General features: G+C 33.6%; 1 protein-coding gene across 7 annotated transcripts in view; it reads left to right on the top strand.

The window, feature by feature from the left end:
* The window catches only part of KCNH7 (potassium voltage-gated channel subfamily H member 7), a 482,617-nt gene that overhangs the window by 75,799 nt on the left and 391,518 nt on the right, over positions 1–15,300 (top strand). The window lies entirely within an intron of this gene.

The following is a 15,300-nucleotide window of genomic DNA, read 5'->3' as shown; positions in this document are numbered from 1 at the left end:
CTTGCAGTGAGTAATTGGCGGTTTTAGATAGTGAAAGTCAACTGCATGTGGGTGCTATTTGCAATTAACAAACTATATCTACTTGGTATATCGTAAGTGGAAAGCAAATGGCATAGTAATAATTGATACAAATAGATAAAGATACAGGACTTTTGGGTTCAAAACTCTTCAGCTGAATGATTTTAAAAATGTTTCAAATAATATTTGTAGTGTTTACTGAGTATTCAGAATGGTGCTTAATGAATCATGGCTCCTGTCTTAAAGGAGCATACATTCATTTATGAAAGTAAATTTGTGCAGTTGAGACAAAGTTATAGAAATTTCAAGAAATTAGTCAGTTGAATGGAATCTTGGGGCATGATTCCTGAAGTGCTTATAGAAAAGTGGACAAAAATTAGAAGAGAGAATCATAGTAGCAGTGATGGATCTCATTATCTCTATTCTATCCATTGCATTATAAAATACTTTCAAGATGACATGATGAATTGTGTTATTTTACTGGCTGAAGGTTCTTCCTCTTCAATTTTAAAGAACTGCTTAAATAATTGTTCCTTAATTTCATAGAATATATTGATTGCTTATTCTAGATAAAACACAGATTAAGACTCATACCTCCCATGTTTACCTATACCTTTACAGTTTCCTAAGCATATTTACATTATTTATATAACTTTATGTCTCACAACAATTTTATAAGGTAGGCAGACAGGAGTTATTATAATTATCATATAAAAATGAATATGAGGCATATACTGACACTATGACTAAAATCCAATTTTTATGGCTCCTCCAAACATTCTTCAGATTCTCCCATTAAGGAGCTCAGACTTTCAAAATACAAACACCTGAGACATATAGACTGAGTTCTAAATGAGCGAAGTGTACAATGCTGCTAGTGTTGAGAGGAACACCCCCAGTCACATGCTAAAGTTTGTGCCACAGAGTGGTCTTTATCAATTTCACATCTGGTAATTAGAACAGAATGGATCTAAAATCCATAGTCTTTCTTCCCACTGCTCCCAAAAACATAATTCCTCTCTCCACATCTCCTTCGTTCACCCTCCCTGTCCCCAGTGTTAGGCTCTGTTTCCTTCCAACAAGATCTTTCATTAGCTCAAGTTATTTGCTGACAAGATGTTATAACAAAAGCCTATATATATATACACACACACACATATGTATATATACATATATGTGTTATTTCTTGATCCCTTTGAAATAAATTGTACATTGTGTAGAAAAAATAAAAAAGTTCATGAAAAAGGAAAGAAGATCTCTAGTCAGGGAAAATAAAATGAGTAGTTGGAGAAAAGCAGTGGAGAGAAAGACAAGATCTAAAGAAAAGAGGGGGAAGCAGAAAGAAAGGGAGCCTTTGTATTCTTGAGAGGCAAAGAGAGCAGCACTGAATATTGGCTTCTCAATTCCAATGCCCATTCCTGAGGGACTCACCTTTACTATCTTTCCCTTCTTTGGAGATTCAGCAACTCAACTCAAATTAGGTTAAGGGAGAAAAAAGTTGAGGCTTATTAGGAGAATGGGAAATATCAGAATTAAAGGAATGTTTAACAGTCAAACTCTAGGAAGGGGAGAGGTTCTGGCACAGCTGAGAAGCAGCTGGATCTATAGACTCAAATACCACCATCCACTCTTATCGAATCCCTCATCTGTGCTTCTCTATGTATGATGCACCTCACGCTCTCAGGCAGATTTCTTCCCACCGTTAGAAAGTGATAGGTAAACATTGCCAGATTAAAATTAGACTGCCTGACTTAGATAAGAGCACTATGACTTAGTTGCACTAAGAATTGGACATAGACTCTAACCTACAGTTTCCTCACCTGTAACATGTGGTGTATAATGATAGAGTTGCTGTTAAGTGTTTAAAGTGCTTAGTAGAATGTCTGAACTTAATAAATCTGGACCGTTGTTGCTGTAATAGAATCAGATATTTTGACTTTGGGGAACTTTTTTTCATAGTGCTGTCACCAGATAGAGACTCTCTTTAGTTACAGTTTGAAAACAACTTGAACGACTTGAGAAAGCCTCTGATAATCTCATCATATGTTCAGGTTGTAAGGACATAGGGACATTGAAACTCCAAGCTTGAAGTCAGAAGAAGAAAGATATTTCCAGAGGAAAAGGTAGAAATGTTGCTAAGCCAACCAAGCAATAGATACTCACCATAGATATCAGCAAAATCTATTCAATGTCTACAGTAGAACTCCCTCACTTAAGCTTGCTTGAGTAGCTTTCTAATCAATTCCTTGATATAGACAGGGATATAAATGTGGGGGGAAATGTAGATGAAGCAAAAATGTTAAAATTCAATATGTGTCATATGACCAAAAGAGAATTGTGTTATTAGTTTCTACAGAATTATAAAAACAAGCTTATTTTTGCTGTAATGTATCAACCTGACTCTTAGGTAGAACATTTTTAAAAGGCATTCATAAACTTAGAAATCACAGCCAAGCAACTAGAATGATAGAGCAATTGTAATTAGTTGCTATTCTACACGTAAATAATGTATTGTTCATAAGTGAAAGAATAATACCTTGTGCGGATCTTTCTAAGGAAGTTTTGTTAGAATGCATTATCTAGAGAAACCTTAAGTGTGCTGTTCAAAAGACTGTATTTAGGTATTCAATAACGCGTATATTTTAGAGGGAAAATCCTTTTAGAGCAGATGCTGCAATGAAATAAAATATTGAAGCCAAGCTTATTTGTATGCATACCAACACTAAACATTTCTGGTGTAATTAGGTTTAAAGACAAGTGATTCACTACTTTTGATCGCATTAAGAATACTAGTATATGGCTCAGAAGATACTATTTAGAGGAGTAATGAGAAGGGGACCATTAATGTTACTTCACTCAAAATAAAAATTTATAGTATTTTGGACTTTTAATGGTAACTGAGTGGTTATACTCTTAAAACCTACAAGGCATAGACATTAAGGGGATGCAGAATTATTGCATGGGTCCCCTAAATTTACGGGAGAAATAAGGATACCTGAAGATTGAATAAATAACATGTCTTGCACACGTGATGATTTTTTTCAAATACAAGAAGTTTATTGAGATTTATAAAAATGTAAATTAAAATATTTTCTGAATAATGGTTTGTGACAACTAATGTCCTGTTTAACCAATGTATGTCAGAGCAAAGTATTGTTTTTCTACTTGAGATTTTTTTAAAAAAATTATGCAAGGTGGTTACTAAACTAGAAGATGTTTGAATCCCCTGCGTTAGATTTCCACTGAACATGTCACGTTTCAAACCATGTCAAAGTGTTTTTGAAGATAAATAAGTATTCTAGCTAGCTATCATAAGCTACACAAATTCATAGCACTAAGAAATTATGTGCCACATACCGTACACTTGGTTAACATAGTGAAAATCCTAAGGCTTTTCCACTTAAGTGACCTTATTATCTCTCATTTTCAGTAAACATACTCTGCGCAAAGTTATTACATATTCTTCAGGACTTTGTATCTTTTGAATGTTTTAATAAGTGGGACTCTGAAGGCAACTTTTGGCAATTTTTGCAAAGTTGAGAACAATTAGTGGAAGCAAATACACATTATCATCTAGAAAGTAATTATTTATTAATTTTTGACATTTACGTTGTTTCAAGATTCTCTCATTTTAAAAATTCCAAAAGCTTTTGTTCTCTGGATTTTTTTTCTTTTTCTTTTCTTTCCTCTCTTCCTCTGTTCTTTCTTTTTTCCTTCCTTCCTGCCTGCCTGTCCTCATGTTCTTCCTTCTTTCCCTACCTCCCTCTCTCCTTCAATTAGTCCTCAATCTAATCACACCTAGCTTGCAACTTATTTCCAATCAACATCAGTGATAGATCTAAGAGCAATCATTGTGACATGCCCTTACTATTCTTGAGTTGAGACCCCAGGACTTAACATCGTTCAAGAAATTGGGCTGAGAATCCTTGATAGGGTTAATCCATTGTGATCACCACTGAAAATGTACCATGATTTGTCCTACGGATCTACTTGAAAGGTGGCCTTTCTGCTGTCAAATTTACTCCCTCAGTGCTGGGCTGAGCTATTCTCCCCAGACTCCAATGATACCATGCAGCTATTAGTCCCTAGGCTAGGTACAACTTCCCAGGAACTGTGTGAGGCAAGGTTGCAGGTCTCCACCATTAACAGAGGACAATCCAATTTACTTCTCTGGATTGGGCCTCTTACCTTTCAATCCAGAAGTCCCAAGGTCTCTAGTCTATCCTTTATGTAGGGTACAGTTAACTATTCCCTTCACAGATCTACATTTTTATAAACAAAAAATTGTTACTCCTGGAGGTGAAAGAAACCCAGGCCCAATCTTTAGCTACCCATCTGGGAAAGAGTGGAAAGTACCTCTCCTTCTTTCGCAGGGAGTCAAAAATTTCTCAGGTCATTCTTTAACAAGGAATTTTCATTAGATCAACCAATTACACTATATTTGAATATTATTTATGTCATCCTTTGTTTCCTCAAATAATAATCGATTTTTCCTTCATATTTCCTTGGCCTCAAAATGTGAACCCTTAAATGTCCTCCTGTGCATAGCAAATCATGAGACTTCAAACCTTAGCTAAAAGGCAATAAAGTTGTTATTGCTTATTTGCTTTTAATTTTTATTGAAACTTGTGTAAATTGACTCACACTTTAAGTAGACAAGGCAAACCTATAAGAGGTTTCAATGGTAAAGCCTTTGGTATAGGAAATAATTTCTGCCGAATATAATGCTTTATCAGATTTGCTTAATTATATACTGGTTTCTAAAAACAATACAACTATGGGTATATACAAATACGTGTATATATATATGTATATGTAGATACGTAAATGTAGATACTTATATACATACATATGTATATGTAGCTACATATATACATATATATACTTTATATATATACCCATAGTTATATGGGTATATGTATATAAACCCATATAACTATATACATAGTTATATGTATATAAACAATATATGTGTGTATGTATACACACACACATACAAACACACATACATACAAACTTTAAGTTACTTTTTAAAGCGAGAGTTTCTTCAATATTTTTGGCTTTCTGTTTATACAAAAAGAAATGGTGTTTCAGTTTGACTAAAGAATATATCCTCCAATAACAATATAGCCTGGCTGCTTATACTAGGTCCTACCCAACGTTTATATCTGCCCAGGATCTCAGGGAACTCTCATTCCCTCCAGAGAACTTTCCCTGACTTTCCTCTCATGTTTTCTAGGTCTTATGTTTTTCCTAGAACACACTCATTAAACACATCCACTTTTTTTTCAACATATATTTACTCAGCTCTTGCTATGTTTTAGCAACAACAGATCCCATGGAAACAACAAAGAAGAAATAAGTTGTTTTTACTTTTCTCCTGGTAACCAGTGTTAGACCATATCTGCATATAAAATCTCCTTTAAGAGTTGATATAAACCTACTATTACTCATAGTACTCACCCCAGCTTTGGTTCTGCCCAAGTACAGTGAGCTTATTGAGAATAAGGAATATATCTCAGTTGTACATGGTAGTAACTCATATGAATTGGATGGCTGTGCATATGAAAATATGGCACTCAATGGCAGTTTTTATTGAAAAAACTAGATAACTTGAACATAATTGTCCCAAGAAACAAGACATTCATCTGCAACTTACTTGCACTCAATAAGCATGCCCTAGTTACTGTCTTGTGAGAAATCCAAGGTCTGATATGATGTACTCCCAGGATAGAGGGGTAAATTTTTTTTTCATGTCATTCTCTATAGCATGATTATTAACCTGAAGAAATAAGTATCTGTGCATGGCAGTTCCTTTATCTAGAAATTTTGGTAACTGAGATATCTTTGTGGTCAAACATTTCTAAGGACATACACATTTTTTTGTGGGGATTATGGGAAAAATGGCTAACTCTATAATCATTCTTGGGAGATTTTGTTTTGTTTTGTATTTCTCACCAGATTTGAATTTTAGCAAAAAAAACCATATTATTTCATCAGGAATCTGATTAAGACTGCAATTTTGAAAAGGGAAAAATTCATTAAATAGACTAATGGAGGAACCTGAAGGGTAGTCAGTAAAAGCAGCTGCTTTTTCAATACATGTTGGGGTATTTGTCTGGGAGCCTTTCTTCCAAATGATACTATTTCAATCATGCCTAACATTTAAATCTCTAAACAGTGATATTCCCATTTTAATTTTAGCTGGCACTAGAAGGAAATGGTAAAACAGCAGATGATTACCTCAGTACTTTATTCCACATTTTTTAACAGCTTTACAGATTCAAATAAAAAAATAATAATCTAAAAATGAAAAATGCACAACTAAAATTAAACATAGAAAGAAATATTTTTAAACCAAGAGATTTTTTTTTCCTTGTAACCTCCCAAATGGTGGAAAGTAAATTTCACAGTGAAATGTACACAGGACTTAATTTTACCACAGTTATATTATATTTTGATGACTAACTTAGGCTTTAAAAAATTGATATTGATTCAGGCCCTATTAATTTAAATTTTGTGATTATTTACCTAAAGGATTAATTGATGTCTGTTTTTGAATTTTTGTCATCTAAAAGCAAATCTCACTTTAGAAACACCCTGTCTATAAGTTAAATTGTCCTTTAAAGCAAATCTTCTAAATCTTTTAATTTAGTTTAATTAGCAATTTCAGGGCCAGGCACAGTGGCTCACACCTATAATCCCAGCATTTTGGGAGGCCAAGGCAAGAGGATGGCTTGAGCTCAGGAGCTTTAGACTAGCTTGGGCAACATAGACCTCATCTTTCTAAAAAATAAACAAAAATTAACCAGGCATGGTGGCAGGTCCCTGTAGTCCCAGCTATTCAGGAAGCTGAGGTGGAAGGATCCCCGGAGCCTGGGAGTTCAAGGCTGCAGTGAGCTGAATGTGCCACTGCACTGCAACCTGGGTGACAGAGCAACATTCTATCTCAAAAGTAGAAATAAAAACAAGTTTAAATGGAAGCAAAAGAGTTGCAATTTTCCTCAGATGTAATATAAAATAATTGGGAGAAATGTCACATTAACAGCATTAATGAAGAGTCTAATATAAGGCAGAATTTGTCCTAGGTCCTGGGTATAGCAGCCATTCCAGTCATAGAGTTTACATTCAAACCTATGACCTTAACTAGAATTGGAACATTGGTACATCATTCAACCTCTTTTAGTTGTTTCTATAAGTAAGATTGACCTCTTGTTTAGCTCATACTATTAAAATATTGATTTACTTTGAATGAAAGATTTATATAATTATATCAGTCTCTTGATGTTTATTGAATAATAAAACTAGTATGTCTTTTTATGTTTATTTTATAACTCACTTATGATGATTAAGTTATGAAAACTCAAAAACAGAATTTTAGTCAACATAGAGTAGAACCCTTGAAATGTGAAGCATTAAATTAAAAATATCACTTGTTTCTCTTTATTTCTCTTAACTTAGTGTTTTGATAATACTAAGATCTTAATATACCTAATTCAACCACAATAAAGCAGATATAAATAAGACTATCACTCTGGTTGAGTATACACCACTTCTGGATTTCTTCCTCATTTTAATTTAGATGTACCAAGTATATGCCAATGATTTTTTTTCCAAAATATATGTTGACTACAGCTCATAGTTAGTATTTCATGTCATAACATACAGAATATGGTAAATGTTTTCATAATTCAATAATTAAATACAGTATCTGTCTAAATATGTCTGTATTGGATTGAAATTGTTATCATACGTTAAAGTAGGTATGCTGTACTTCCTTCAACTTACGTTTTGCTAAGAGCTATTCAATGTGAACATGTTTAAAATAAAGTCCACGATCACACAATGTCACACAAGGATTCTAACTAAACACCCCTGAGTGAAACATGCAGGTAAACAAACTACATTAAATAAAGAAAATTGGTAAACTTTTAGATTTTGTTTTGTTTTGTTTTGTTTTTGAGATGGAGTCTTGCTCTGTTGCCCAGTCTGGAGTGCAATGACATGATCTCAGCTCACCACAACCTCGGCCACCTGGGTTCAAGTGATTTTCCTGCCTCAACCTCCCAAGTAGCTAGGATTACAGGTGCCCACCACCAAACCTGGCTAATTTTTTTTGTATATTTATTAGAGATCGAGTTTCTCCATGTTGGTCAGGCTGGTCTAGATCTCCTTGACCTCAGGTAATCCACCTGCCTTGGCCTCCCAAAGTGCTAGGATTACAGGCGTGAGCCACTGTGCCTGGCCGTTTTTTTTTTTTTTTTTTAATATAATAAGTACATATTTTAACATCAACCATATAGAAAAGATCTTCTGTTCTAAAGAAATAAAATAAATTCTTTTGGAAAAAGTGTTAATTTTTGTTGCTGTTGTCCTAGAGAAAAAAGTGTCAGAGAATCTTAAATAGGAAAAATGCTATAAAGTAGGAAGCTTTGTATTTCTGGGAAGAGTGTTATTGTGGCACTTATTAGATTCACGACAGAATAGTTGATTCCAGCCCAATGTAGACTTAGTGACAGGAAATTCATATATTTATTTTAGACCAAAATTAATTCCTTGCAAAGTGACTCGTTCTAAGCACTCCACAAAAGCTGCTTTCTCAACAGTCTCCAAAAGTTTGCTAAGTCCTAAATACAGTGGCTTCTTTATAATTCATTTTTTTCTTTGCATTTTATTGCTTTAGATTTAAGGACATTACTTCCTGCTGGTTTTACTTTTCTCCATCTCCTTTTCTAGCTGATTTTTAAAACCCATCTCTTAAATCTCGTGCTCTCTTAAAAGTCAGTGTAAGTTCCCCAAGTTTCTTTTCCTGGACTTGCTCCTATGGTCTTGTTTCAACAGTTGCATTTTTTTCCTGTAATTTATAAATGTACAGATCCAACCCTGGTTTTTTACCTGCTACCTGGATGTCTCCACATTGAAATCCTACTAATACCTCAATCTCTCTTCCTGCTGAAAACTGCACTAATTATTTTAACTATTTTCTTTCAAATCTTTTGCTTGCTCATTCATTAATTTAATTTTTGCTAGAAATCTTAATTTTCTTTTTACAATTTTTATACCTTCCCTATCCCTTGTTATAAAAGTAATTGCCAAAGTTGTTGATACACTCTCTGTGATGTCTTTCTTTTTCGTTCTCTTTCCATTTTTCCTTTTCTCATTTCTACTACTCTTGTATAGTTTCAGACTGCTGCCTCTTGATCTATTGCAGTAATCTCCTTTCTCCCCTCTCTGTTTTCAGTTTCTTCCTTCTCAAATTCACCCTTTGTTATTACGAAAGTCATTGTGTTGGTTTGGCATTATGCACTCTGGGAAATAAAAGGCTATTTCTAAGGATATTATAGTGGAAGTAACAAATATCATCATCATTTAATAAATAAACTATATTATTCTCTTGTATTTGGATAGTGTTTTATCTTGTTCAAAATGCTTTTATATTCATAATTCATATACATTATTGTAAATATTAAAATATTGTTATTTATAATATTTAATCAAGCTTAAAATGGGAAAATATAAATGATCAATTTATAAACCATGTGGGCTACTAATCTGCAAATAGGTCCTTTACAACTTGACTACATATCAGTTATGAGTTTTTAAGAGAAAGAGAAAGCAAAAAGAGAAATTAAACAAGAAAGGGAAATAATTCTTGAACCCAAACCATTCATCTAGGAAATCTTACTAGCAAAGAAGGGTGAGCAGCTTGTTCCAAACTAATCTAAAAACTATAAAATGAAATAATCCCATCTGTGGCAACTCCTCTAGGATCCCAACTAAGAGATTACAGAATTAAAGTTTTTAGTTCCAACAGAACTGACTCCAACTAACATAAACAAGAAATTATTGAAAAAAAATATGAGGCATTCTCCAACCTGAGTTGTTGGATTCACTTTAGTACCAGCATTAGGATAGAATAGAACACCCAGAGTTTTCAGCCTCTTTGCCATCTGCTCAGAATTTTTTCTCATGATTCAGATTCCAGGGAGTGAGCATCTGAATGGCCTGGTTTAAGTCCTAATTCGTAATCTATCTCATAAGCTTCTGTGAAATTATAAGGTATATTTTAAATGTAGAAAATAATTATGACAAAATTGTGTATGTGTCCATTTCTGTAGGAGATTGCAATTATATGTGAGTATCTTCCACATCAAACTAGGCCACATTAAACAAGCAAAAAATAGTGTGAGAAATATTTGGGATGACACAAGATAATAAATATCAAAACTACCCCAGCAAATGTTATCCATTCTCACGATGAGCAAACAAGTAAGGGAGAAACAAAGATAGGGCCAAATTATAAGCAATTTTAAAATTTAGGGTTTCCTCTTAATTTTTAAATTATTTTTGATGAAGTTCAAATATTTTCTTTAGGAATCAAACTAGGATTGATTATTATTAGTCAGGGGTTCTTTCTTTCTTTCTTTCTTTCTTTCTTTCTTTCTTTCTTTCTTTCTTTCTTTCTTTCTTTCTTTCTTTCTTTCTTTCCTTCTTTCTTTCTCTCTCTCTTTCTTTCTTTCTTTTCTTTCTTTCTTTTTCTGAGATGGAGTCTTGCTCTTTTGCCCAGGCTGGAGTGCAATGGCGTGATCTCGGCTCACTGCAACTTCTGCCTCCTGGGTTCAAGTGATTCTCCTTGTCTCAGCCTCCTGAATAGCTGGGATTACAAGGCATACACCATCACACCCGGCTAATTTTTGTCATTTTAGTAGAGATGGGGTTTCGCCATGTTGTCCGGGCTGGTCTTGAACTCCTGACCTCAAGTGATCTGCCTGCCTTGGCCTCCCAAAGTGCTAGGATTACAGACGTGAGCCCTGCACCTGGCAGGGGTTCTTAATCTTCTGTTGTGCTGTGTGTGTGCCTCTTTGACCATTCTGGTGAAGGCTTTCAAGCCAAACTTAGAATAAATTTTTAAATCCAAAAAATATAATTCATAGGAAATGAATTGATTTAATTAAATAAATGATTTTCAAAATATGATATTAAGTTTATGACACATAAATAAGTTTGCTTCTTCAATAACACATTAAATAAGAAAATCTAAGGTAATGATTTCAAAGAAATGACATGTATCAATAATAGTTTGGGATATCTACAACATTGTAGTTGATATAAAGCTATGTTTATTTTCTATTGGCAACAAAGTGGTAGAAATTTTTAATGTCCTTGAGCTAAAAATTTTTTCCTTCCAAATTAATGGACCCACTGAACCACAGTTAAGTCTCTGACCTAGGCTAATTTCAAAGTATGACCCTGTCTGAACATAGAAAAAGTATTTAGATGACTTCTGCTTATTTTATCCTTATGTTTTCACCTGAAAAATTACTTTTATTTAAACATTCATGAGAAAATCATTAGACAAAAATAAGGAAGTCATTAACTGTCTTGTATTTTTAAAAAATGCAAGCTACATAGTGGAAAACAAGCAAATACTTGAGAAAACAAACAAATTATTTTTTCTTGAAAATCACTAGAAATTTTATTCTAGCATTAAAAATGTTATTTTTTTCTTTCTGCTGGAAAATTCAGTGAGTTATAGAGTTATATTCTTTTTAACATTTTTGAGATAATATTTTATATCATGAATTATTTGTACAATCAACCTTCATCTTAGGCAAACATAACATCAGTTAAATAGAATAATGTTTACTGTGATGTACAAAATACAAATTATGGCAAAAAGGTGACAGTAGGAGAAAAGCTAGTGTGGAATTTAATATAAGCAGAAGAAGGTAAATTAGTAAATTACTTCTCTAATTTATTGTATTTACCCTTTTTATACAACATTCTCCTAGTAGAACCATATATAATAATATAGTACTTTGATGAAAAATAACTTTGTTTTATAAAGCACAGCCTGAATTTCTACTTTTATTTTAATCCATTCTTGGAAAAACATGAATAACTTCCTCTTAAGGGAAAGGTTAAATATAATGTTATATGAGATAAGAAACCCAAGACATCCAGAAATCTGATGAGCCTAAGTATCACACCAGTGGACTGCTATGCTGAGACCATGCTATGCTTGTAAGAGTGCTGGGGGAAGAATCATGCTCAGGGAATAGTCGGTTGTTGTTGTCTTGGTTTTTTTAACTTGGCCTAGAAGTTGAATGTAAGGGAACTAGTCTTGGCAAATTCAGAGGGGGAAAAAAAGCCAGTTAAATTTTAAAACTGGAGAATTGAAAATATGTATTTATTATAATATGAAAAATGAAGTACAGATATTCAGTGAGGTTTCTTCAGATTTACTGTATTTTCCATAAAAATATTGAGAGGCATAACTTTCTTCCCCCCTTGTTCCCACGTGTGAGAATTTGAACAAAAATAATTCCAAGGTGAGACATTCTTCCATGCACCCAAAAAACCTGAGTCAAACACAATTTAAATGCCTTTGAAAATTACATAAATCAAACTGTCTTACAATGTTAAATATATCTATTAACTTACCCTTTAACTTTTATAAATGGCTTAATGTAATCCTTATACCTCTATAAATTATATCTATAATAGGTGTATCATGTAAGTTCATTAATTAAATATAACCTTAACTTGGAAAATGTTTTATAATTTATATTAATTCTTTTGCACACACTTTATGGGTTATGTTAATTATCTGAATCCTAAAACCATTTTATTCATTTTAACATGAAGCTGTTGCAGTTCTAAAATCATGTTATTCTTTAAGTCTATCCAGAATTGCTGTCTTTTATTTCTTTTACTATACAGTATACGCTAAAATTTATCCAGTTTTTTTTTTTTTAATTTTTGCTCCCATGATTTTTTTCTTCTCTGTGAGATTAAAACTTAAGTTCTAGGGCCTTCTCTGTGCTTTCTATCTCTCTTCAGGGCACAGCAAAGCTATTGTTGACTTTCTCTGTAACTCATTAATCCATTGCTACCTTCTTGATAGGCACCACCTTGAAGCTAATGCCGATGTGTGTTCTGTGGACTCCTTGGCTTTGCAAAGGCTGATTTTCTGTCACTAATGATTTTAAAGTTTTCATCCTTATCTCCTCTATGTTTATGTGTTGAATCCAGAGTTGTCATTGCTTTTAATTAATCTGATTAACCTTCCTAGGCTATCTAAGTCCCCAGTGTAAGTTTTATGTTTGAAATCAGAGAAGCCCCACTTTCCAGGTCTTTTCAGGTTGTTAGTGGAATAAAATTAAGTTTACTCATTAAAAAGATTTACCTATTCCTATTATAGAATTTATTTCATTTTACCTTCATGCTTTACCCAACTCTCAGCAGGAATGTTGTTTTCCTTTCATTCAATTCTTATTATCATCTTTAAATTTTAATCATTTCTATGCTATGCATTCTTTTAACACCCATAGAGACGTGCTATACTCTATGAATTTGCCCTTGAGACACATTGCTTTTGGTATTATCTGTCATGTACTTACTGCCCAACTATAATTCAAGTGTCTTGGAGATTGACTAACTTGAGGATTGGCTGACTCCTTCAATCTTTGGTCAAACGTCAGCTACTTAACATAATTTACAATTTAAAATTATTTGTTACCCCCTCCCCCAACACTTGTCATTGCCACATTCCTGAACCCCTTAGTCTGCTGAATGTTGTACACATTACTTCCATAACATGTTATATAATTTACTTATGTATTATTTTTATTATGTTTTTGTTTCAGCCTGAATTAGAACATAAGCCCCACAAGAGCAGAGATTTTCATTTATTTTGATCACTAATATATTCTGTGAATCTAGAGGAGTATCTAATATTTAATTTGTGCTCCAGAAATGGTTATTGAATGAATGAATAGTATCTATTTTCTGCTTTGTATCCTATTTCCATGTTCCTTAACATTTAGTGCAGTGTGTTTAAAAAAAAGGTGATCAAAAGTCCTAACTGGGTAGATCTCCAGTCAAAAGAAAGAGCAAAAGAGAGAGAAAGAAAGAAAGGAAAGCAGAGGAAAAGAGAAAAAAGGGGCAAAAAATGGAGGGGAGGCAAAGGAAGGGAAAAAGTAAAGAAATATAAACACTTTGTTCTCAGTCCTAAAAGTTTAGAATATGTACTTGCTTCTGAAAACTCTTCAGAAAAATTATCAGGAACTGAGATATTGTCTTCTGTGCTTTTCAGTGCAAAAGAGAGGAAGGAAAGAAAGGAAGGAAGGAAGGAAAGGGAAGGGAAGGGAGGGAGGAAGGAAGGAAGGAAGGAAAGGAGGGAGGGAGGGGGAGGGAAGGGGGAGGGGAGGGAGGGGAGAGGAGAGAGGAGGGGAGGGAGAAGGATTAAAGATATGTCTATTAGGTTTGGCTCTGTGGAATATTGCTTTGTTAGTTTCATATCTCCTTTGTTCGTGGTCATCATCTCCATAATCTTTAGAGTCATTGGAAAGTTATCACAGAAGAGAACAGCAACTTGTAAACTAATATCAGAAGATTCATTCCATTCTGTCTGGCAAAATTAAATTTTGGAAGAAAAACAATTATAAGGAAGGAAAAGAATGTTTAGCCAGCTGAATCAACAAGACTACTACATTTAGATAACGTTAATGCATGAGGAGTCGTCTATTTTCATTTCATCTTTAGTGCCTTGGCATAGGTATTTTATATTCCACATGTACACACACACACAAAATTGTTCATCAAACAGCTTGACTAGGCACTGAAAAATGAGAAACTAAATGAATCTAGATAAGGGCATACAAACTTAGTCCATCTCATCTCAATGAAAGAACCATTGTTCTAGATGAAAAATATGTGAAACATGAAAAATTCAACCTGGATATCACTTGGTAGCATATGGAATTTTAAAACTACAGTGAAGACACTTAAGACACATACACAGAAGCCATAACAAAACCCTATGGTATGAAGAGTTCCATATTGTGTTCTGAGTACCCCACAGGATTTCCCCAAGGGCTATGAAATAATGAGGTCCCAAGAGTATTTGCATTTCCCTTGTGCAAGTAAGTCTACATAAACCGTGTTTAGTGTTTAGTGCTTTTTAAAGACTTTTCATTGTAAAACATTCTTATTTATCTCCAAAGATTATAATTTCAAAGTTCACCATTAGCTTTGACTCTCAGGTAACCATTTCTGTAAACCATAAATGGGCTGTAAACCATAAAGGGGCTGCCAAGAAAGCCAAGAATAAAAAATCAGAATAAGTATTTGCTCGTAGTGAAGGTAGGCACTTTATAGACATTTGTGCATCTTCTTTCTGGACCACTGTATAAAGTACTGTAAGTAGTTCTTATGAGACAATGGGTCATGATATGAAACACTTTTCGTTTAAAAAATGTTATATAAGTATTGGGTGCA

This window comes from Pongo abelii, chromosome 11, assembly GCF_028885655.2.
Source record: "Pongo abelii isolate AG06213 chromosome 11, NHGRI_mPonAbe1-v2.0_pri, whole genome shotgun sequence".
Lineage (NCBI taxonomy): Eukaryota > Metazoa > Chordata > Mammalia > Primates > Hominidae > Pongo > Pongo abelii.
Note: the sequence above shows the minus strand (reverse complement) of the source record. Positions and strands in the feature narration are given on the sequence as shown.